The sequence below is a fragment of the Eurosta solidaginis genome, chromosome 3, assembly GCF_040869045.1.
Source record: "Eurosta solidaginis isolate ZX-2024a chromosome 3, ASM4086904v1, whole genome shotgun sequence".
In the NCBI taxonomy this organism is placed as follows: domain Eukaryota; kingdom Metazoa; phylum Arthropoda; class Insecta; order Diptera; family Tephritidae; genus Eurosta; species Eurosta solidaginis.
Window position 1 is genome coordinate 208,479,939 of NC_090321.1, and position 26,971 is coordinate 208,506,909.

Consider the following 26,971-nt stretch of genomic DNA (forward strand, 5'->3'; position numbering starts at 1 on the left):
TGAGAGTTCGGTAACTTTAGACTGATGTGCTTTAGAGGATGCATCGATAGTGAGTAGGATCTTGCAATGGAAAACCAATAACATAACAAAATTGTAGTTTTCGGTCTTCTTTTTGAGTGAAACAGACTCATTTCTTTCATTTGATTTGCAATTTACCTGTATGTTTTCGTTAGCGCTTTTTGGACTTCAAAAACCGTACTTTTAAAGCAAAAAAATTTTGCATATCAATAATTTCTCTGACGTGTAAAGTGTACATCTTTAAAAATTAATCAACATCTTTTTGTTTATTTGGTTGAAATGCTTAATGGTTAACTTGGAATTGTATTATGTTCTTTACTTGCCTTAAGCAGATCATATAAAAATATACTTTTCAAATAAAATTAAATACTCAGGTACAATGTAAAAAAAATATTTTTGATATCGCGGCCTCTTGGCCCGGGGCCCGTGGCATTTTGCCAGCCCTGCCACCCTATTGTTACGCCATTGTTTCCGGGTTCCAATCTCACTCCCAGCAGAAAATGCTGTGAAGATATTAACAAATTATAATCGAAACAGCTGTCGATTTTTTCTCAAAAATATTTAATAAATAAATGAAATTAAACAGCTTTGTAAAACTCTTCGATTACTTTTTCGATTTGATTTTGCTGCATCGCTATTCGAACTAATATGCCCACATTATTACGAGTACAAACTAGAAAACGACAATAACAATACTAAATAACTTAAAACTTGTACTTCCTTTAGTTGTTTAGAAAAAAATTACTCGTTTCCATTTCTTGATTGTCGACTTTTGGATTATGTATGTGACGTGACGTTATTGCTGCTATTTTGTTTACTAACAAATCGTTTACAAAGAAAACATAACCAGCATCCAGCAAAGTTCATTGGCAATATATGTACGTAGTATGAATGTGGTGTTAGGTATTGTAATATTATGAACCGATATAGAGCTATGGGCGCTTCGCTCTTAAACGAGTTTTGATTGATTACCATCTTGACTGTCTAGTCAGCTATTCACCGGTTATGAGATAATAAATTTGTTGTGCTAGTGCATCTGTAGTGCTTATCCAGGGATGAGCTCGGAGGAAAAGTTTATGCTGGAGTTAACATTTTCTTTATACAATTGGGGGAGGTATCATAGTAAGTATACATTATATGGCTCGTAAATCTCAGTTGCCGGTTTAAAAATCTACCTGTTAAAGAATTTATTCCCAAATGTGCTATATTAGAATTCGGTTGAAAGAGGACTATTTTAAAACAGTTCTCAGAGTTTGAACTAACTTAAAGTGTTCATTAATTATGGCTTTTTTTGGTGAAAATGAGGAAGATGGTGAAGAGAGAGATTTAATGTAAAATAAAGATAAGTGGATGGGGTGGAAGGTGAAGGAGGGAAGATATAAATTGGATGAAAGTTAAAATAAATATGATAGTTAAGATGTAGATGCGGACGAAGATGAAGTTTGAGATGCACAAGAACACGATGATAATATGATACAATGCGGAATAGTAGTTAACATGAATAAAAATACGAGGAGAAGGCTGATCATTTTAATATTACACTTACGGTAAAAAAAAAAAAAACAGCCGAGGAAAATTGTTTTCCTATTACGGCGTTTCTACAGTCACTACAGCTGCGTAACAAAATTTTTTAGTCATTGCGATTAACATCGACAATTCCTTAATTCATTAGGGGGTATCTTAAGGCGAGAAAGCTGGAAAGTCCCTAGCAGTTTTCGTAAAAGCAACAATATTTCATAAAAATAATAGTTTTATGCTTGAAAAAAAAATTTATATACTTGTATATACTTGGAAATAGTAGGTGGAGTACATTACAATGAATTATCCTTAAAAAGATTATGGACGAAATACATTAAATAGGTGACTTTATCTCCTCATTTTCGAGGTGGTCGACCACGAAAGGCCACTGAACGCGTTGATAGGAATATCGTCATCATGGCTATTCTGAATACATTTAACACTGCTCTAAAAACTTCCGCGGAATCGAGGGCAGTATAAATATGAAAATTAGAATCGCAGCGGTACAGCGTCTCTTGAGGCAAAATAATTTGATGGCCCATGGCAAAAGAAAAATCCCGCTTTCCACCATAAAAAGCGATCCCGCGCGCTAGCTTGTATTAAAAAAAACATAAATTGAACAGGGAAGGATTGGCTTTGATTCGTATTCTCCTTTGAGTGCAAACATTTTTTATTCATTTAAAGTTTGCGATGCGTAGTAAGGCCCAAAAATCAGGAAGATTGAGTCAAAATTGCGTTAAAGCAACAGTGAAGGATTCCCTGTATACAATGGTATGGTACGCACTAAAAACTGCGAGAGTTCGCCGCCTACATCCAGCATTCACGACGGCATCTTACCAAGAATTGGGTGGCTAACCGAGCACAATAATCTGGACGCAACTGTGAATTCATATATTCAAATTTTTGGGGCTAACCACACATAACAGAACTTAATTGAACATATTTATCTAGCGCTAATAAGAGAATATGACTCGTTCCCAGTCGCTCTGAGGCTAGTTTATTTTTTCACAGAACCAAACCTTTTCCCCAAGGATTTTTGCTGTAAAAAGCTGGTTTTATTCTAGCCAGGGTTCTGCAAACAATCCCGAAATATTCCCTTACACTCTATTACCTGAAACAATCCCGACATGATCTGAAAAGCAGTTGCCAACTGGGAAGTCTAGATATTTAGCAGGAACTGCGGGTACTTCATGTCAAAAACATCCTTTCACATTGAGCATTTCCAAGAATGCTATGCATTCGACTAAATAAAACAACCGTTAGTAGCTATGGCTGCGAACTTTTATCAGGCCTCCAATTTTTTTTAAACGATATCCTGTAAGTCGGTGGACGACGCGACGCATAGCAATGAATTGGACTATTTATTTCTTTATATGTCGTCTTCGGTGTTTCTTCACATTTTGCCGAGTGCTGCACTGCTGGCAAGCGACGTGAGTTTTTTGTTGTCACCCCCTACTTTGAAGGCAATGGCGGATGCATGTGTGCTGAAGTAGAAATTATGATCGAACCTCGTACCGCAGAGCTGAGCGTGTTGGAAAATTGGTAATATTATGCGATCAATGTGTATGTCCAATAATTGTGTCACTTGCGTAATCACGTCGTGAGATAACAAACTGAAGAAACAAGGGAGCTAACTTTTATAGTGGTGTACAGGTCATATGTATATCGAAGAGCCTTTTCCAAGCAATCACGATGGTAAAACAAACAAATGCGTAGAGACAAAGAAACATGTAATAATAAAAGAGCAAGAGTACTTTTGCTGGGTGAATAATGGTTTGGGCCTGCCTTTAGGAAACCACTGAGGCACGCCAATCATATGGGGATAAAACACCACCAACCACAAAGGCTTAAACAACGCATATTTAAGTTCTTCGAAGTCATTTAAACCAAAGAACTAGAGAGAAGGGGACAGGCTCGTTCTTATTGTGTATATGCACTGCCAAGCTAAAGAGCGCAGCCTGGTTTTATACCAACCGCTGACTTGTTGCATACATTAGCTACGGCTGTTATTATTCAATCATCAAAATGGATGTGATCTTATTATCAGATCATTTCCGCCCAAGAAATTTAAATTAAGTGTAACTTATTTTTATTTATTGCGGCCCTTCCACAAATTGCAATCCTCAGAGTCATAGAGATATTTGTAAAGTGTTCCGTACTCTCTTGTTACAGGAAGGTGTTGAACCCACTGTTACAACAACAACCAAAAATAAATAAAATAAATGTAAGGCGCTATAACCTCCGAAGAGATCTAAGGCCGAGATTCTCTTCCAATCTGCGTCGTGCTCCTCTTGATTTTCCCTACAAATCGGCCGGACAGGACCTACATGTTTTATGCCGACTCCGAGCGGCATCTGCAATGCAGATGTGTTTTCACTGAGAGCTGTTCATGGCAGAAATACACCCGGAGCGCTTGCCAAACACTGCCGAGGGGCGACCCCGCTTAGAAAAATTTTCTTCTAATTGAAAAACCTTATTTCTAAAATTTTGATGTTGCTTTGCCCGGAGTGTGAACCCAGGGCATACGGTGTGGTAGGCGGAGCACGCTACCATCACACCACGATGGCCGCCAACAACAACCAAAACATTTTATAATTATCACTCGATCAATAAATTTCCTTTGGTTATTCAGAAAAGAAGCCAGGATCGAACTCCACAAAAAATTCAACTTTCATATTAAAGCCAATAATCTTAGAAACGCTTCATAAGATTTGGGTCCGGCACATGTTTTCATCCGGAACTTCGTTATATGCCTTTTGAAAGCTGAAGCACTATGCATATGTATGTAGATGTCTCCAAGGCTTACTATCCTCTTTCGAAAAGGCCAAGTTCCATGCCTTGCTTTCGAAGTTTATAATACAACTTACAGCTCCTTTCAAAAAACATTCAACTGAAATCACGGCCGGCAAAAAGGAAACAAACTAAAAAATTTATTTATACCAAATTAAGGGAGAAGATTGATCGAGATAAAATTTAACTTAGTTATCCGTATAATTTGTGATGTTGCGATCGTACTTGAATTTTTTTCTTTCTCTTCATCTTGCATTAACATTTTGCCAAAGAGCAATTTCATGAATTTTTTTTGCCGCTTGTCCATACCATTTTTGGTCAACGTTCCATTTCAGTTGTTGGCATTATCATACTTTGTGTTTTGTTATATTGAACCCTTCATTATTGAAATATTTTTTTAACTTGAAACGTTTCTTATTTCTTGCCACTGGCTTCGATCATTCTACCAAGGCACACACATACACAAACGCACACATGCTCATCTGTATATAATTTTAGTGTACATGTCGCTTTGATTAAAGTTTCGTTAACTTAATTTTAGGTCAGTTTAGTTGTGGCTAGTGTTGCTGTGATTGCTGTTATTGTTGTTGCCTTTATATCTCTGCAGGAATTTTTATTACTTACAGCAAGTAATCGGTGAGCTCAAGATGTGCATATGTAGGTATATTGGGAGGTAGCGGAAGGGCGGTTATACCAAAAGTGACCAGCCATCATTGCTAATGAAAGCGCTCGCATCTCGCGGTATAAGCAACAACAACAACAATAAGAACTCGACAGACCGAAAGACACATCAGCGGCATCACATTAACGCAGAGAAATAAAAAAATTTAAATTGTTTTTCGAAAATATTACCTTCTGGCTCTCAAACTGAGATATTTTTTTTGGTCATGTATAAAGCTTTGCGCATGCGTACACTCGTATACTACAAATGTAAAGTATAACATACTTGAAAATTTTCCCCTTCAATCGGATTTTTTATTAAGCATATTTATGTGAGCTTGTGAATTAGGTTGGGACGAAAGACACAAATTCGAAATAAAGGTTTAAAGAAAAGTTGTCTGAGATAGGACTTTTAACAAAACTCCCTGCCAGATGGGGTGATACTTCACTAAACAGTCGCCATAAGCGATAAGTGTTGATGATTGTAGGTCTAAGCATGTCTATGAGGATTGAAAAAGGCACTGAATATCGAAAAAAAATAACAACAGTTGTCTGAAAATTCGATGAAAATCGACAAACGCTTATAAAGTCGATACAAAATTGAAAAGGAAGCTCAAACTCGAAAAAATATCAAAAAATCGATGAAAATCTATTGATGTTTATAAAAATCGATAAAAAAGTGAAATTTGAAAAAGATGCTTAAGCTCGAAAAATTTACAATAATTGTTTAAAAAGACGATGAAAATCCATTAGTGTTTATAAAAATCGATAGAAATAAAAATTTGCTGCAGTCAAAAAAATATCGAGGGCTAATTAAGAAGGCGATAAAAGTCGATACAGATTATTTGCAGTTTGCGAAGTTAGATAACTTAATATTAGATAAAAACCATATTTTTTTCCAAAAATGCCAAAATATTGACATTTGATTAAGTAGTCGAGTAACGCCGATACAAATGTATATAAAGTGAAGTAATCGATAAGAAAACTCCAAACTATCTTCGACAATAATTCTAAATTTAGTAGAATTGATAATGTACCAATAATAAGTTTAACGATAAATTATGAAAATTAATAATCCACAAATCAAGAAAATTGTGAAAAAAATTAAAATATTGTCTCTCTATAAATACCGATATAAAAATATCTACAGAAATTGAAATGTTTGATAAGACTCAAATCCAGCCATAAGCCGATAAAAATACAACTTAACTTAATTTAAAATTCAATTGAAGTCAATAAGTACGCTTTGATTGAAATTTGGAAAGGTCGATTACACATGTTTTGAAATGTAATGTAATAATAACTGAAAAAATAATGTAAATTCGGTAAAACATTGACCATTAAATTCAGAATCCATTAAATCCAACACAACTCTATAGAGATTGAATAGAATTATAAGGCTCTGCTAAAATCAATAAACGATAAAAAATTTAAAACAAATAAAAGTAAACGAAAAAGTGGCAACACATAACCAAAAACTCAATGAAAATCGAAAAAAACATATGTTGAATATAAAATAATCGATAAGAAGACTTAATTTAATAGTCGATTAAAGCGAAACAAACTTACAAAATTGGTAAAGTATTAAAAGTTTATAAAACAGTCAATAACTATCGATAGAAATTGGCAGAAATTCAAATAAGCGATAAGAAAGCTTAAAGTAATGATCGATAACAAATTTGAAATGAAATGAAAGTTAAAGGATAAGACTCAATTTTAAACAATAATCGATAAAATTTGAAAAACAAATAAGAGTGTCAAAGTTCGGGTGCAACTGAACATTATATACTCAGCGTGGATTTTAATTGTACAGTTCATTTCACATAAATTACTTTTTCGAATTTTGTTGCTCTAGATATTGGGACGAATATTAGCAACACTAAGGGATACTATCATCTCTAAGGCGATGCTAAGCAGTGACTTGTATGCACATCAATAGATGAATCATTATGTCTAAACATATGTACGTACACGCAGCGGAGAAGAGACGCACAAACACATGCAGATATCTTATCTGAGATGCTCCCAAAAGTATGCAACTATAATTGTGGAAGTGTCGCTCACAAATACACGCGCATATGAGAAGATATACACGTGCATCTGTAGTTATAATTTTGTAGCAGTAACTAAGTGAATTCTGGAAGCGCCTAGAAGATGCAACGAGGAAATCACAGAGTATAAAAGGCAGCAACAGTGGAGGCGCGACAATCAGTTTGATTTAAGACGCTATCTGGCGAGCAATAGTAGTGTTATTTTGAAAGTACTTTAATAAAAGCCATTTTGCATTATTGAATAGTGGAGTTATTTATTCAAAGTGTAGTAATTCGAACGTTAGCAGAAGATTGGAAATAAGGAGAATTGCAGTAAATTCGTTAAAATATGTTGTGTAATGCTTGATCGAAATAGGAGCGTGGCACCAGCCTTTAAAAAAAATGTCACCCAATTTTCTCTTACAATAAAACTTGGTAAGTGAATTATATAAACTATATTTAACTAAGATATAGCTTATTATTCTAGTCTACGACCCTTGTAAACATCCTTTACATATAAAATTGGGCGTTGTGTCTCGTTAATTTTTACTAGAAATATTTCCTGTTATAAGGAAAATATGTGCCTCCAATCTTATTACGACGAGGAGATGAGTGCCAAGGAATCCATATACCAAATTTCAATAAGGTATCTCAATATTTACTCAAGTCATCGTCTGCACAGGCTGACGGACGGACGGACATGGCTAAATCATTCCTTTTTTCATCCCGAGCAATTATATATATGGAAGTCTATATTAAAAAAATGTTTATGCCAAATTTTGTTAATTTTGTTCGGATTGGGAGATTTTTTTTCGACGTACGGCATTAAAAGAATTTTGGAAAGAGGAACAAAAAAGGGCGCTGGTCTCGCCCATTTTCAAAATTTGTTAAAGTTTTCTTCTTAGCTCAACCATACAACTACTGAGGTAGAATATCAGTCAAATGTATTTTTGTTAAGGTTAGACCTTTAGGAAATGTGGGCGTGATCTTTAACCGAATTTAAATTTTCTTCACTCAATTTATATATTTTGGCAAGGACAGTGCCAAATTTCAACGTTTTTTCAACGGCTTTTGATTTACGGTTTGTTAAACTGCCAAATTTCCTTCTTCTATATAAATTTTTTGAAATTTATGTTTTGCGCCATAAAAACAATTCACTTACCAAATTCCATTACCTTAGCGGTATTCGTTTTTGAATTATCTCATTTTTCCATAATTTTAAATTTTCGATATCGAAAAAGTGGGCGTGGTTATAAAAATTTGCTGCAAAAATTTACCATCTCCAACAAGTTAATAAAAATATTGATAAGAAACGAGAAGGTTTGTTAGTTCAAAATGGACCTGAGACCCATGGTCTTAGGGCTTTTTTCCTTAGAAATGTGTGCAGATTCGTAATTAAAAAAAAATTAATTCTCTAATATATATCGTTATCGATAAGAAATGAAAAGTTTTGATAGCTTTCTGAAAATTGACTTGACACCCAGACTCTAGTGAAATTTTTGTTCCAAAATTATGTATAATAAGAAAATACCACCGGCCACCGTGGTGTGATGGTAGCGTGCTCCGCCTATCACGCCGTATGCCCTGGGTTCAACTCCCGGGCAAAGCAACATCAAAATTTTAGAAATAAGATTTTTCAATTAGAAGAAAATTTTTCTAAGCGGGGTCGCCCCTCGGCAGTGTCTGGCAAGCGCTCCGATTGTATTTCTGCCATGAAAAGCTCTCAGTGAAAACTCATCTGCCTTGCAGATGCCGTTCGGAGTTGGCATAAAACATGTAGGTCCCGTCCGGCCAATTTGTAGGGAAAAATCAAGAGGAGCACGACGCAAATTGGAAGAGAAGCTCGGCCTTAGATCTCTTCGGAGGTTATCGCGCCTTACATTTATTTTTTTTTTTTAAGAAAATACCAAGTACAGTACCGACAAAAATCGCTCCGTTGAAATTTACGCCTTCTAATATATATCGAGATCGATAAGAAAAATAGAAAGTTTGGTAGTTAGTTTCCAAAGTGATTTGAGACCAACGCTCTGCAATTTTTCTAAGAAATTTAGTTTTAATTTTAGTGGATTTTCTTTTCCTTGGTCTTTTCTTTTCTTTTATTTTCTTTTCTTTTCTTTTCTTTTCTTTTCTTTTCTTTTCTTTTCTTTTATTTTCTTTTCTTTTCTTTCTTTTCTTTTCTTTTCTTTGCTTTTCTTTCTTTTCTTCTCTTCTCTTCTCTTCTCTTTTCTTTTCTTTTCTTTTCTTTTCTTGCCTTTTCTTTTCTTTCTTTTCTTCTCTTCTCTTTTCTTTTATTTTCTTTTCTTTTCTTTTCTTTTCTTTTCTTTTCTTTTCTTTTCTTTTCTTTTCTTTTCTTTAGATATTGCTCCACTCTAGTGTATATATGCGTAAGGGCCTGTATTCCAATAAATGACTTGAGGGTTCAAAAAAGTGCTGATTTCCACAGTCATTTTTACAGCTAACGATCACGGCTGATTTTCATTATTACTTCTACGAATGTTGTTGTTTTTATTTAATCTTTACGTATTTCTCAAAATGTTTATTTATTTTTATTATGTTCATTGTTACTCTTGTCGGAATGGGTTGCTGTTGTTCGATGGTCTTTATTATATTTACTTATTGTCTTCCAAGCTTCGCTGCTCATATATGTACACAAGTGAGATGTAATCTTTAATAAACATGTTGGAAAAGAATAATGACCCATATAGAATCTGACTTTATAACTCTTCTACGATAAAGCAGATCGGCGTACCACAACTAGGTTTATGAGGTCTAAGGATGCATAAATTTTGTAATGCCAATTTGTTTTGTACGCACTTCTTTATTACCTTTAGAAGCTAGATGAATTTTAGCAACGCTTTGACAAAAGATTCAGCCAATAAATAGCATTGCGCATTACACGTAACCAAGATAATGGCATCCATAAATATTTTGTGAATTTTGTTTTGCTCCACCATTATCTACAAAATGTCTTGCGACCTCCGCTTGATCGCCACTTCAACCACACAATCAATGAACCATTCAACCGTGTGCGCATGCGCGTTCGCAAACCAAAATGTCTGTACGACGTACTACGTACAACTCAGCATTCGTAAAATTTTTGGTTTGTGTGTTGACAGCCAATGAAGACTTTTTTCTTTGTTTAACATTTTTCTTCTTTTTAATTTATTTTATGCTTTTAATGTTAAAAATCTTTCGAATATCGAATAGCGTCGTCAATTGTCGTAAAATCTACGAATAAAATTTCTAAAGTTTGGATAGATATCTTTTCGTATGTATTGGTTTATTGTAAAGGTAGCGTTTTTGTTCAAACCTAATTTTAGCCATTTTTGATTTTGGGCAGTCATTGACATGAGTTTATTTACATAAGACTTTTATGGAGGGAATCTGTTTGAATATGTTTGAAGACCTGCATGCACGATGCCTTCAAAAATACTTATCAATTTGATGTGAAAGAGGTTTCTCCTTCTTTACTACACCAAGAAAGAACAGCTGTACTCCAATACAGTGAAAGGCGAACACTAAATTAGGTAAACTTTTTCTGCAAAACTGCTCCGTACAGCGCTATCGGGATCGGTTTTGAAGTTAGTCAAAAGCGGGATCCTTCCAAACATGCATTCCTTTCGGCAAAGCTTATAAGTTAATTCACTCTATCTAAAGTGGGCTAGGTAAGCCAATAAACTTTAAACATTTTCACTCTTTCACCTTGCGTTCACGCAAGGGCCACTAAGTGGCTGGATATTTTCGTAATGCAATAAAAATCACATGAATATCTCAAAAGTCACTCGACTTTAGTGACGGTACATCCAGCTGTCCATAACACAAATGTGTTAATTGCGGACAATATGTTTAACGTACCTTCATTTCTGGAACTTGTGGTAAGTTCGAAACTAAAATATCTGATCGGGAGCCAGGTGAACTTTATTAAATGCGGATGTGGCACTCAAGTTGGTTTCCAAACATCTTCCAAAAATAAAAACAGTGTTATGTGTTTTGATCGAAAACATACACACACCTAGAAACCCAGCATGCAGTTTTTGGAACATATCAGCTTTTACTACCCAAGTTTGCTGAAGGACTGATCACTTTGGGAATATAGTCGGAACAATATTTGCAAAGAGAAAGTCGCTCAAGTCAAACAGCTTATACGTAGTGGCCGATAACGTAGATTTTTGCTTTTGGGGTAAACTAAAAACACTCCTACCATGCGGAATCGTGATATAAATTCGAGATTCGGAAAGAGTTGCTCGGGCGCCATTTCTCTGTTGAATTTTATTTGAGACTGAGGTGGCACTCATTAAACGCTGGGTTTAGCACAGTTTTCATAAATCTCTACTGAACAAAGACACAGGAATTTTTTGTGCTATGATCACATGTGGTGAGGTGTGAGGATAGCAGCTTTAGCTCAAGAGTCTATGAACTTAACCTACGCTAGAGATAAAACGAAGACAACTTAGTAAATCACGGAATTTATTTGCTCGGATCGATAGTGTACTCCCACACTAGCCCCAGGTTTCAGCAGTTTCCGTGCCAATAGAGTTGAGAAGAAGAAGTGAGATGTGGCCTCGTTTGCAGGAGCCAGGTTGCTAAAAAATAAGTACCTTTCAGTGTTGAGAAGAAGAAGAAAGAGGTAGTTATTGTTGTTGTTGTGGCGATAAGGAAACTTTTCGAAAGTTTTGGGGATTGTTACCTATTTTGATGATTGATGGATATAGATACGGCACATTCCGGTAACAATCACTATTAAGTTACTAAAGTACCATCTCTGGAGCTATTTGGTAAGATCACATGGAAACTTCTAGGGCGTAACGCCCTACTACTCTCTAGATCCTTGAGCACCTTGGGGTCGCCAGAACTTCGGCTGCTAAAAAAGAGGACGCGGCACATGTAAACGAGGTTGACAATTGGGTTGGAGAAGCTATTAACTGCGCTGGCAATTCTTTGAATCAATTTGGTACCTTAGTCACGACAGGCATACCCGCCTTAATATATTCCAAGTCCCCCAATCCGCTGGGGGTAAGAGAGAGGTGGGCTGGTAGACAGACACACGACTGACGAAATAGATCGTGTCGATCGCAACATTTGAGTAGAACGACCAGTAAATAAGCTGATAAATATTATGGAAGTTAGCTAAAAGTATCGGATTAGCAACAGTTAGGCGACATCTGGGCTAGTTATAGTACGTAGCGAAGGGATTAGCTGAGACGTAGTATCTGCCACCGAGTGAAAAAAGCTGAGTAGCTGTGCGCTTGGCATCAACAACAGCACTAGGGCGAGGTAAAATGTACCTCGTAGAAATCGATAGATAGAAAAGTGGTAACACTCCGGCAACAAATCAATAACTTTTCGAAAACAAATGATAACATTATGCTAAAATAACTATAAATTTTCCACAGATAATCGATAACTTTTCGATAGAAAATCGATGACTGTTTTATAACAAATTAATAACTTTTTGAAGCACGTGGACAACTTTTCAGTAAACAGAATGGTCAACGTGCTCATATTAAATCGCTCCCGAGATGGTCACAGAGAATCAGTCCGTGCCAAAGGATCATCAACAGCGACAATATTCTCCAAAACCTTCGAAGAGTATCTTTATTGGTGCAGGAAGGAGAGGAGCGGTAGCGGTGTGGCGATTATAGCACAGAGAATGAGGAGGGTCCTTTCTGTGATTCTAACGAGCTTTATTGAGATATATGTAAAGTTCCGATTTCATTCGAATTTGTGGCTATTTGCCAGGATTTTGGGTGACCCTCATTTACTATACTATGTATTTACAACCTGAATGAAACTTTAGCGAAAAGCAAGACCAAAACAATGCGAGGGGCGGTTTACATATTTTCATGCGGGTAAATAAAAAAAAAAAACAAAGATTGTTTGTCCTTAAGTCCTCAAGCGCCCGCTTCAAGTTTGTTTAACGCTTAAGAGAGAACTACATATGTAAATGTGAACGATAAGATTTTAGACAGTTATGTTTGTTGTTTGTATATTACTCATTTACTTTCATACGCTTAGCGCACAATACAATCTCATATTGACGCAGGGTCAGGATACTTCAGCAAAGGTAAATAATTTAAACAGGTTTCTGGGCCACATATGTCAAAACGGTGAAAGAACACAAAAACCAAAACAACATCATACACACAAACACACACAAATGTTGGTATCTACAAGTGTGCTTGTAAACAAATATGCCAGACCGGGATACACGTGCCAGTTCAACTAGTTTGACTCCTTCACAAAGACGCCACAACGAAACCAACAAACAAACAAACTAAAACAGTCCAACCAGTAAAGTGTCAAATGTTGAAGGCACCAACGCTCGGCGCTTGACGCGTTCATGAAGAACAACCAAACTGCTTCCATTATGACGCAGTCAAGCTAAGCGTTATGCTGCTTTATGATTGAAATTCCAAATAAGCGCGACCGATCGTTGGGCAGGTCGGCGCCGCCAGATCATGTTTCTCATTCATTCATATAACAACGGCCACCCCCACTAATCTATTTTGGCTGTTGTTGTTTGTGTACTGTAGCTTGCGTAGGCATTAATAAAAAACAAGAATGGTTACATTTGTTTTGATTTCAAATTCTGGTTAATGGTTACGCAAAACAAGAAAATCAGCAGCCACAACAACAGTAATCGAAGCAACAAGCAAAGTAATAAAATTTAGTGAGGAAGCTGCCCTGTGCGTTACGGTATAACACGTTCTACAAAACAGGACGAGAGAGCATTTCAACATGCGAGTGTGTGTGTGTAGATGGTGGATGAGTGTATGTGGCGTGCGAAAACTGGTAACGGCAAGGTAAGGCAAATCCTTGACCTAATACGTTCTTGTTTAATGACGATTATGGCTTGAATGCTTATGGTGTTGTGATGCTGTTTGTTGTTGCTGCAAGCGCTGTTTGACCGCTTTGCTCATTTACAGTACTCGCTGCCCTGCATGACAACTGGCCTGGCAAGGAATCGCCATTCAGACAGGCATTTGTAGAGAAGTTCAATGTCGAAAACAACAAAAAGAATTAGCTGGATGCGAGGTGGTGGCTATAAATGACTATCCGGTCCTGGTTAATGCAATTTGTTTACTTCTTTTATTTTATGGTTATTTGTCTCATGGAACTTGTTTGTGTGCCTTATAAGTACTGCTTATTGTTTTGCTTATTTGTAGTTCGCGATGCTGCTGGCGTGAAAACGTTGTCGCGCTTGGTATTTTGTTAAGTGGGTGAGGTCAGTTTTTATTTGGAACTGGTTATTTTATGCACACATTAGATGACAATGATCAAACAGCCGAGTATCTGATTTTCATATTAATAAGTTACTTGCTGCTTGTCATATGAGTCAATCGAGTAAATGATCCGGTACACTTCACCGCTCATGTGGACAAAAGAGGGCAATGTACAAGTGCTTCTCCAAGGTCAACTGCTTGTTTGTGTATGTTATTTGATAGCTGAGTGCATTTCAAAATAAGGGATTGCGTGTTTTGGTACAAATTAATTTACGAGAAATGTAATTGTTGTGGAGGGCGTTCTCAAATTATTGATGTGCAAAGAACTTTGCTCACTGTATGGGGGGCTTCACAAAGTAAATGCAAGCATTAATCCTGGTCTTTGGTAACGGAATGAATTTGACTAGGCGTAGTCTGTGATACTCCAATAATGTATGAGAGAATACAGAATGCGAGCATTGTTGTAGTCACTACAGTGCAGCGTTATGCGGGAACAATGTACATGGAAGGGATGATATGAGCGAAATCACAAATCAAGATAAGGAAAGGTAATGAAAGGAATGGACAGAAAATGAAAAAAAAGGAGGAGAAAGGAAACTTTGCAAGTCAATATCGCAGCCGAAACGAAACCAGACGACGTTTCATCAACTTCTTATCTACTAGATATCGATTTGTTTTAGTTTGAAGTGGTATAACCCCCAAAAAGTGCCACTAGTCTATAATGAAACCGGGCATTAGTTGCATATAACCAGTTTTGATCTGTATTGTAGAAAAATAAAACAAAACAAGTAAGGAGGTCTAAGTTCGGGTGAAAACGAATTACATACCCAGCTGTACACTTGAAATGCTGTTGTTGTTTGTTTTGTGCGCTTAGTAGTGTTACAAGGCTGCGAATAATACATATACAAATGGTGCTATTCTGAACAAATTTTTCTTCGAGTTGTGGCTCCCGAAACATAGAAAATTGCTTAGTCATAAAAGGGGCGGTGCCATTCCCATTTTTTCAAATTTTAACTTTTTTCTTATTTATTGTTAGAAATCCACTTGGGAAATGAAATACCATTGATATAGAGCTATTTTTTGCAAAGATTTAGCTTATTTTATTCGTTCACGACCCTTTTAAAAATCTTTTATATAAAAGTGGGCGTGGTCCTTAACCAATTTCCTTAATTTCTTTCAAAGCATTCCTTATAGTAAAGGCAACCTCTCTGCCGAATTTTGCTACGATAGGTTTAACGATTTTTGATTTATTATTGATAATATCTGTAAAATTGATTTTATCACAAGTGGTGTCACGCCCATTTAAAATTTTTTTTTTTTCAAATTTCTATTATGAGTCTCAATATCAGTCCACACGCCAAATTTCATTCTAGGTGTATTATTTACTAAATAACAGTTTTTTGTTTTTTCTAAAATTTTATCTTTATACATAAAAATCACGTGTCACATTGTTTGTCCGCGATGGACTCCTAAACTACTGAACCGATTTTGAATTTGTTTTGTACCCCGTGTGTATTTTGATCTAACTTGAAATATAGGATAGTTTTTATCTCAGTTTATAGTCGCAATATTATTTTATTGCCAATTTTTCTATATGTTTATACGTAATAATAAAATGTTACGTATACGCACCGGCACTCATATTTTCAGGTGGTGCGGATATACTTCCGTGTAATTGGTTGGTGTTTAATTAAACAACGTGCTTATCAATAAAAAAATATTATAGCGAATGATATCAAGTATAGCACATCACCAGGCCCGGCGAGAGGGGGGAGGGGGAATGGGGGGATTACCACCGGGTTTCTGAGGGGGCCCGCGATTTAGAAGTACTAATACATTTTTTTTAATTCAGGAGAGTCTTTAGTCCGCCGGGATATATTTTTTTTTCAAATTTCTATTATGAGTATCAATATCAGTCCACACGCCAAATTTCATTCTAGGTGTATTATTTACTAAATAATCAGTTTTTTGTTTTTTCTAAAATTTTATCTTTATACATAAAAATCACGTGTCACATTGTTTGTCCGCGATGGACTCCTAAACTACTGAACCGATTTTGAATTTGTTTTGTACCCCGTGTGTATTTTGATCTAACTTGAAATATAGGATAGTTTTTATCTCAGTTTATAGTCGCAATATTATTTTATTGCCAATTTTTCTATATGTTTATACGTAATAATAAAATGTTACGTATACGCACCGGCACTCATATTTTCAGGTGATGCGGATATACTTCCGTGTAATTGGTTGGTGTTTAATTAAACAACGTGCTTATCAATAAAAAAATATTATAGCGAATGATATCAAGTATAGCACATCACCAGGCCCGGCGAGAGGGGGGAAGGGGAATGGGGGGATTACCCCCGGGTTTCTGAGGGGGCCCGCGATTTAGAAGTACTAATACATTTTTTTTAATTCAGGAGAGTCTAGTCTTTCCATGTGCAATTTTTAAGCTGAATTTCAAAAGCAACGAATATCTGCATTTCGTTTTAATATTATAGTGAAGTGTGAAAAATAAAAATCTATATATATATAATGAAGGCTAAAATGTGTGTTAGTTGGTCGCCAGTGTTTGAAGAGTTGCGTCGGTCGATTTTGTTCAAATGTGAACACGGGTACCCCTAGAATGTGTTTATATAATATGGATATCAAATAAAAGCTGTTGATGAGTGCTTTAGTACAGAGTAATATATTATACCGCTGGGTGACTAGGGTCTCAAGATATAGGCCAAAACGTGGACCCGTATACCCCTAGAATGCGACGGTAATATGCATATGAAATGAAAGCTGTTGCTGAGAGCTCCAAAGTAATTTTCGTTGGGATATTCGATTTAGTTTCATCAACCGGGCAAAACTGATAAATATGCATGCGAAGCCGAAATAGAGACATGAATTAATAATACCCACATAACTATTTACATACGTCCTATTCGATTTGCCTGAAATTTGGTATATAAATTTGCATATATTAGTATTTACCATCCTTTTTTCTGGGAAGTAGACCAGAGACGGACTGGGAGTAAGATTAGGACTAGGACTGGGACTGAGACTCGGGGTGGGACTGGGACTGGGACTGGAACAAAATACATACCACCCTCTGGTACAGGCAATAAGGGATGAAGAAGAATGAGAAGAACGTGAGAGAAGAGAAAAGAGAGAAGGAGACGGAGGAAGAAATAGAATGAGGCGTATATGGAGATAGATGAAGCGAAAAAGACGGAGGGAGTAGTGAATAAAAGGATTAGGAAAAAGTGAAAAGGGGGGGGGGAGGGCAGAGTTAGACGGTAAAAGCATATTAAAATGTATGCAGGTAGGCCAAGTTTAGGGCAGAACAACGTCTGCCGGGTGGGCGTGGTTATCATCCGATTTCGCTCATGTTCAATACCAATCTATTTTGGGTCCAGATAAGCTTGTGTACCAAATTTGGTGAAGATATCTCAATATATACCCACTTTATCGTGTTAACGGACAGACGGACGGACGGACGGACATGGCTCAATAAATTTTTTTTTTCGATGATGATGATTTTAATATATGGAAGTATATATCTATCTCGATTCTTTTATACCTGTACAACCAACCGTTATCCAATCAAAGTTATAATATCCTGTGTGCAAATACAACTGGGTATAAAAATTCTACGATAGTAGAGTACGGGGAGCAACTATTTTACTTCAATAGTTCTTTTAAATTCAAGTTTTTTACGCATTTCTTTGCCATTTTTTATTGCTTCTTAAAATTCTAAAAATTCTAAATTAACTAGTCGCAATTGTACCCAAAAGGGACTAGAGTGATTTAACTTAACTCCAAAGTAGACAAAAGAAATCAATCGCAGACCATTTTCATTAGGGAAAGATGAAATAAAGAGTTATAGATTTGTTATCAAAAAAAAAAAAAAATTGAAATGTTTTAGATTTATTATCGAAAGGTGAAAAGAGTGTTTCCAATTTGTTAACGGTGTGTTATCTATGTATATATTTTTGCTATCAAATAAATATCGAATTGCTATGGAAAAGTTATTGATTTTCCATCGAAGACGAATCGAATATTTATCGAAAAGTTACGAATACGTTATCAAAAAGTAATCCATTTCCTATCGGCGTATTAGCGAATTATTATCCAAAAGTAATCGATTTGTTATCGATATTATATCGAAAATTTATCGATTTATTATCGAAGTGTTATTGTTGTGTATGTTACTGGCGCGTTGTCGATTTTTTATCCACGACTAATCGTTATGTTATGTGACAGTAATCGGTGAAATTAAAAAAAATGTGAAAGCATATCTGGTACTCCTCGATAGCATATGGATAGGAAACCAATAAGAAAACGATTACTAGGCTATAACAAGTCGATAAAAAACCGATAACTCGATGGTACCTATTCACTTTCGATAATTTGCTCTATCGGTTACTCTTCACTGAAAGCCCGAAATTATTTGTTTCAGGTAAAGCAACCTCGGTTTTGTTTTATCTTGAATCAATAGGCGAGCTATAGTTAGTTTAAAAATATTAGTTTTCTGTTTGGTTAGATATCGAATTCTCAGTGTACTATCAGAGTACTTTTCTTTCTGCACCAAAACTGGCTAGCTTCCACTTAAAAAGGGGTCTTCTTTTACCATCCATTTCCGTCCTAAATTACTTTGTCTTTTATTCCATATCAATCTTCCACTCCATCTTCGCGGGTTTGAGGGCCTAGTATATACCCGCGGTAAGTATGACTGCCGTAAGAGGCGACTAAACTACCAAACTGATTCAAGGGGTTGTGTAACGCAACCATTTTAGGGGGTTGCCAAAGCAATTTATAGCATCTCCAGCCGAATTGTTAACCTCGCCTACCCGTGCCGAATCTGTTTTTTTGATCAGTCGAAGCTAAGGGACCCTGATTTCCTCATGGATCTAGAGAGTGGGAGGGCGGGATTACCTAGAAGATTTCATGTGGTCATACCAAACTGATTCCGAGATGGTCGGGCTAGTAAAGCTTTAATGGAGCTTGTTACCGGAACTTACGGGATCTACATCCGGCAAAGAACCATGAACATACATAATACTTCACTAACCTTTGGGGAGCATCCTTATCGCTAAAAAACAACAACAACCTTCGGCTACGCTAATGGACCTGTTCAAAAAATATTTTTGACATTATTTATGGAAATATTTTGGACCATTTTGTGACTAAGTATATCTGGAATAATTTAAGTACTAATTCGGAGTTAGTTTCGGGACCAGATCAGATTATATCGTCACTAGCGCGGCACTATTTTCCACGACGCTGAGTTTGTTCGATCCATATTAATAAAACTTTCAATGAAACCACATGTCAATCGACTGACAGCTAAGATATTTTACAGCTTACTTAGTCGAGGTTAACTTGAAAATCAGGGAGTTTTCGTAGTCACGCCCGCCATTCTTAGAAAACGTTAATTTTTTGTGTAAATTCCACACCTAAATTTCATATTTCATAAGCTTTCTATCAAATTAAGATCCGTATCAAATTAAGCTTACTTTTGAACGAGAAATGATTTAAAACTTTAGCCCAAGTCGAGTCAGAATGTCCAACCCATCACATGGAATGGACTATTAAGCGGTAAAAGAGTTACGGGTTCTGTATTAAACATTTTATGTTGTTAAAGCGATAAAGATACTTCCCGAAGGTTTTGGGGATTGTTATTGCTGCTGATGGTCCTCTGCGGATATGGACGCTGTACGTCCCGGTAACAAGCACCCTTAATGTACCAGCCCGATCATCTCAGGAACTATTTACTATAACAACATTAAACCCTCTAGGCCATCCTGCCCACAGCCCCTAGTTCCATGAGGAACTTGGCGACACCATAGCCTCGCTTGCTAAAGAAACAGGACTCGCCACTGGTAGGTGAGGTTGACAGTTGGGTTTGCGAAGCTATAAATTGCGTTACACAACCACATGAATCATATCCTTTATCCTTAACAGTTGAAATACCATAATAAAGAACAGTACTATAATATCATTTGAAAATTAATATAGCAGGTTCTATTTTGCTTTTCGTGTAATAATTGCAAACTTTTTCTTAACTTTTTTCTTGACACTGGAATGGCTTAGTTTGATTCTGATACCGCATAAATTTAAATTCTCTTCTCTAGTTATCTACTAAACATTAGCGAAGTTCAATGGCATTTCGAAAACAAATAAGGCAGCACTATACTTGATTACCGCTCGATGGGTTGATCGCTAAATCCCAAACACAACTAAAAAACTATAATAGCACTGATATGCCATACTGTCTGAAGCTGCCCTGGCTTGACTATCTGCTTTTTAGCAAACGAATATGAACGTTCAATGCATTAACAAATCCGGTTCGCCAACAACCAATTCTAGCCATTTCCATATTTGTTTTACATCAGAACGACTTTTCTTCGCATAAACTTATTAAGCTCCAAAACAAATCATAACCTACACCAATTTACGAAACAATCATTACAGACCGTCTAGCGGAGATAGCAATCAAGTATGTACTATGTAACAAGTTTTTCATCCATCTAACCAAACGCGGAAAGTAACAATCAACCAACTAAATAAAACCACAAACAATGAAATTAACAAACAAACAATCAACCTGTCAATCTAGAAAATAGCTGCTGAAGCAGCCACTGACATGTCCAACCAGACAATGACTTTGCGCATCAACTTGACGAAAGAACTGACTTACTGACGAGTTTGACTAACTGGCATAGAAACAAACTGATCCAATATGAAGTACATGTCTAGGGGCGCAAGAAAAAAGCCAGCAGCAGCTGATTAGTTGTAAGTATGAATTTGAGTTTGCACTTAGAAGCTTGTACTTTTTTGTTGCACATAAATAGGCAAGTAAAAGAGATAAAAAATGGCTTTCCGATTTGCTACAATTGTTATGACTATTTGTTTTTTCCTTGTTGTTGTTGTTGCTGTCATTTTGTTTACATTATTTACTTTTTTATTCGTGCGATTGTTTTGTTATCTTTTCATCTAACATTGCGAATAACTTGGCTGTTGGTGTTTATGCTGCTCCCCTCTTGTATGTGTGTGTGTTTGCTGTCGTCTGCCATCATTCAGCAGCAAATATTTCCCTTTTGTGGCCGTACCGCATTGTTAACTGGTAGTTTTCATCATTGATTTCAAATTATTGACATCGCGATAATGGCTGTGCATTTCGATTTATTGTTTTTCTTTTTTTATGGGGTTTTACACTCAGTCAAATTGTAAATGTCGTAGTTGTTGAAGCTGTTGTTTTGATGATTGATGTGCTCTGTTTTTGCTGTGTTTTTTTATACTCAGCTGAGCAGAGCTCACAGAGTATATTAAATTTGTTCGCATAACGGTAATCCGTAACGGCATAAACTAATCGAGATAGATATAGACATCTATATATCAAAATGATCTGGGTGAAAAAAGAAATTCATTTAGCCATGTCCGTCCATCTGTCCGTCCGTCTATAAACACGATAACTTGAGTAAATTTTGAGGTATCTTGATGAAATTTGGTACGTACGTTCCTGGGCGCTCATCTCAGATCGCTATTTAAAATGAACGAAATCGGACTACAACCACGCCCACTTTTTCGATATCGAAAATTTCGAAAAACCGAATAAGTGCGATAATTCATTACCAAAGACGGATAAAGCGATGACGCTTGGTAGGTGCGTTGACCTTATGACGCAAAATAGAAAATCAGAAAAATTTTGGACAATGGGCGTGGCACTGCCCACTTTTAAAAGAAGGTAATTTAAAAGTTTTGCAAGCTGTAATTTGGCAGTTGTTGAAGGTATCATGATAAAATTTGGTAGGCACGTTACTCCTATTACTATATGTGTGCTAAATAAAAATTAGCGAAATCGGATGACGAACACGCCCACTTTTAAAAAAAAATTTTTTAAAGTCAAATTTTAACAAAAAATTTAATATCTTTACAGTATAAAAGTAACTTATGTCAACATTCGACTCCAGTAATGATATGGTGCAACAAAATACAAAGATAAAAGATAATTTCAAAATGGGCGTAACTTCGCCCTTTTTCATTTAATTCGTCTAGAATACTTTTAATGCCATAAGTCGAACAAAAATTTACCAATCCTTGTGAACTTTGGTAGGGACATAGATTCTATGACGATAACTGTTTTCTGTGAAAATGTGCGAAATCGGTTGAAGCCACGCCCAATTTTTATACATAGTCGACCGTCTGTCCTTCCGCTCGGCCGTTAACACGATAACTTGAGCAAAAATCGATATATCTTAACTAAACTTAGTTCACGTACTTATCTGAAGTCAGTTTATTTTGGAATAAAATATGGCCGAAATCCGACTATGACCACGCCCACTTTTCCGATATCGAAAATTACGAAAAATGAAAAAAATGCCATAATTCTGTACCAAATATGAAAAAAGAGATGAAACATGGTAATTGGATTGGTTTATTGACGCAAAATATAACTTCAGAAAAAACTTTGTAAAATGGGTGTGACACCTACCTTATTAAGTAGAAGAAAATGATAAAGTTCTGCAGGGCGAAATCAAAAGCCCTTGGAATCTTGGCAGAAATACTGTTCGTGGTATGACATATATATAAATAAATTAGCGGTACCCGACAGAAAATGTTCTGTGTCACCCTGGTCCACATTTTGGTCGATATCTCGAAAACGCCTTCACATATACAACTAAAGGGCTACTCACTTTTAAAACCCTCATTAATAATTTTAATTTGATACCCATATCGTACAAACACATTCTAGAGTCACCCCTGGTCCACCGTTATTGCGATATCTCGAAAAGGCGTCCACCTATAGAAATAAGGCCCACTACGTTTTAAATAATCATTAACACCTTTTATTTGATACACATGTCATACAAACACATTCCAGGATTACCCTAGGTTCATTTTGCTAAATGGTGATTTTCCCTTATTTTGTTTCCAAAGTTCTCAGCTGAGTATGTAATGTTCGGTTACACCCGAATTTAGCCTTCCTTACTTGTTTTTTTCAAGCTTTTCTCTTGACATTTTTTGCAATTTCTGTTGGGCCCATTAATGGCAAGCTATTCGCAATTGTTACCGTGGTTCAAGTACATATACTTCAATAATCTTACATACGTACATTAGACCTATCATAGAAAAATAAAATTTTTTACATTTTTGAAACACTTAGTTAACCTTTTTTTTTATAAATTCAGCTTCCCTTCCGGTTTTGCTCCCGGTTTAAGTCCGGTTTCATCCAGTTTCAGTTCGGGTTCCCATTCCAGTTCGCTCTTGATATCGGTCCAGGTTTTTGTTTCGGTCCAGTATCGGTCTAAATTCGCTTTCGATTTCAGTTTCGTTTGTGATTCAGCTTCGGTTGCAGTCCAGTTTGGTTACTAGTTTCAAACCTTTTTCGGTCTGAGTTCGTTACGATTTTGATCCAATTTAGATACCGGTTTTGGTCCAGTTTGTGTACTCTAGTTTCAATCCAGCTGCGGTTTAAATTCGATTACGTTTGCGTTTTAATTTGGGTATAGATTTTGATCAAGATTAAGATTCTTTTTCGGTCCAGTTTTTATACTGCTTTCAACCCAGTTTCGGTATTAGGTCGTTTACGATTTCGGTCCAATTTCGGTACCGGTTTCGATCCAGTTTCGGTTTTCAATTTCGTTTTCAGTCCAATTTTTGTATTGGTTTCTATCAAGTTTCGGTATAAATTCTGTTTCGAGTTCGGTCCAATTTGGGTACCAGTTTCGATCTGGATGCAGTTCCGGTTTCGATCCAGTTTGTGGGCTGCTTTCAATCCAGTTTAGGTAGAAATTCGATTACAATTTTGGCCCAATTAAGTTACCGATTAAGATTAGAATCGGTCTTAACTCAGTTTCGATTTTAGATTCGGTTTCGGATCTGATTATTTTTCGCAATCGATACTTTACAGACGCTAATATTTTTAGGTACCGGCTATTTTGTTCAAGCTTGCTACTTTTTCGGTACCGATTACTTTTTTAGTCCAATAACCTTTGCAGAGCTCGTAAGTTTGGTCGATGGTGGCTCTTTTTCTGAATTTCCATACACCTCTTATTTTATCGGAGCCGGTTACTTTTTCTGTACCGAATCTTCTTTTTGTATCAATAGCTATTTCGGAATCAAATATTATAAAGCAACTGATAATTTTCTGTAACTACTAATTTTCGAAAGGCGTTACATATTCATCTTCAGCATTTATTTCGTAATCAGTAAGTATTTTTTTGACCAGTTTGTTTTTCGTTATCAATAAATTTTTCCAAACTTGTGATTTTTCCCGAACTAACAACATTTTTGGAATTCGTTACTATTCGTAACAAGTAATCTTCATAAGCGGTAACATTTTCAAAGTGTATTAATTTTTGGAAACCAGTATATTTTTCAAAATTCGTAAATTTTTCGGAACCTATTATCTTTTCTAAATTTTCTCAAATCCTTGCTTTTTAGTAACTAGTAAAGTTCTGAAATTCGTTCCATTTTCTGACCAGTAACTTTTCGAAATTCGTTACTTTTTCATCGTTTAGAAAAGCCGATAAGCTATTCTGTTGCTATATTGTACAAAAAACTCCCTAGGAAATTCTGAATTGGTTTAAGAAATATTTTCAACATCGACCGAAGGGTATGCAATCTGGGCTAGAATTAAACCTGAAGTCCAAAAACACCGTATGTAGGTCAGAAAAAAGAACAGTTTATATCAACTCCCCAAGTAACTCTACAAAGTTTCACACCTCGAATTAGTCCTTGGATAGGCTAGGTATGATTCAGAAGTACGTTCGAAATGTTAGGCTCTCGAAAATTGATCTACTATCCATCAAGTATAAACTATTAACTTTTGTCTTTTAACTATTAATTATTTACTATTAACTTATGACTATTAACTATTAGCTAATATTCTATTTATTATTAACTTTTAACTATATACTATTAACAATAACCTTTAGCTTTTGACCATTAAATATTAACTATTAACTGTTAACTATTAAATGTTATCTATTATCTGTTACCTATTATCTACTATCTACTATTTATTATCTATTATCTATTATCTATTATATATTGTATATTATCTATTATATATTATCTATTATCTATTATCTATTATATATTATCTATTATCTATTATCTATTATCTATTATCTGTTATCTAATATCTATGAACCATCTTTAAAATAAGTACATTTTATTGTGAATATATATAATCAATATGAAGTCTTTATATTTTTCCTTTGGAAGTGGAGGGTTTCTGTAGGCTTTCTAAAACGACCTTCTTTGTTGGTTCAGTCGGAACTTGTTTTCGGTTAGCCTCTACAATCTGCAGCAACAGCTGTTTTTCCTCCTCATCATTTGTTATTAGTTTGTTAAAATCTTGAATTAGTTTAACGCCTCTTTCGCCGATGTCATTTACCACTTTGATTTTCTTAATTGTATTTCTTGCCTCTTTAAACTCTGGCTTCTGTTCCCATTCACTTGGGTGTTTGTCCAAAAAGCTTTGCTTAATGTTTAGCTTAGTAAACAGCAACATTGTTCTACTATTAGCAAAATCCGCCAATTCACATTCATCACTTAGTAAATTGGCATTTCCTCTAATCATCCTCTCCGGTGCAGGGAGAGACAGCTTATTCACAATGCTTACTTTGTTTTCATGGCTCACTTTTGTGGAAAAGAGTGATAATCCGAGCAGCTCGTCGCATAGGTAACACAAATGCGACTGCAAATTTTCTTGATGGTTTTAGCTACCTCTTCATCAATTGCGCAGTATTTCCCAGCCTCTTTCCAACATTAGTAAACATTGAAAGCTGCATTGGTGCTGATTGGAGTCTCTACCCAGTTTTTCACGTACAGAAGTGCTCCAAAATGAATAAATCTATCCAAATTTTTTTTCTCCTTATTTGTGAGATAAAAAACTGCTTGATTTTGGAAAAGGTGCAATTTATATGCATAAATAAGCTTAGCTATCCATCGAGCGTGATGTGTTGGCCCAGGTGCTCTCCAGTGCATTTTTTCTATTGGTTGCCCCAACGCCAACAGCGTCAGTTCAATAAGTTCGAGGTAGTCATCTCGAGGATGATCTTTCTTACTTAGATGATGAACCAATGACTCGATGGCACTATTTCTTAACTCAGCTTCTCCAGGAGAAAAGATTAATGGTGTGTGGTCTGATCGATCAACTTCATTCCATGATTCCTTCAACCTTTTAAATATGGGAATTTCAGGAGAGCTTGAAGGTCCCAAACATAATGTAAATACCTGGCTCAAAATGATTTCTATTATGTGATCGCGACATGGCAACCATAGAAGTTCTTTGTTCAGCTGTTTTTCAGTGAAATTGCATACACCATTCTTCATACTGGTGTTAACGCTTGTTGTGTCAAAGCCCATACCAATGACTCTATCATCGAGATGCCATGTCTTAAGTGTTTTAAGTACTGCATCAACAGTTTTCGTACCTGTTGCACTAGTCATTTTTTACACCCCCAGCAGTTTCTCATTTCCATCACCATAGGAAACTAGCACTGGTAGTCTGTCTACTTTTTGTGAACCTAAAATATCAGGCAAGATTTTGCTGTCCCAATGAATAACAATTTGTTCTTTTATGTCTTCTAAGTTTGACATCATCTCTGTCGAAAAATTCTGCCTTGCTGCTTCTCGTTTTCTTTTTATCGAACTTCTTGAAAGCGGCAATACTGCGGGATCATGGCCAAGTGCAGCAGCAATAGGAATGATAAGCCTTACAGCCTCACGATC

General features: G+C 36.0%; 1 protein-coding gene across 22 annotated transcripts in view; it reads left to right on the top strand.

Annotated features, from left to right (window-relative positions):
- grh (grainy head) overlaps positions 1 to 26,971 on the top strand; it is a 663,099-nt gene that overhangs the window by 126,037 nt on the left and 510,091 nt on the right. Inside the window, exon 1 of one of the 22 annotated variants that reach the window (XM_067774953.1) lies at positions 6,842 to 7,451. The exons of the other annotated variants lie outside the window; for them this stretch is intronic. The gene's annotated coding sequence lies outside the window, so the exon portion shown is untranslated. Of the gene's footprint in view, positions 1 to 6,841; positions 7,452 to 26,971 lie in introns of those variants that run through there. 22 annotated transcript variants of the gene reach the window in all.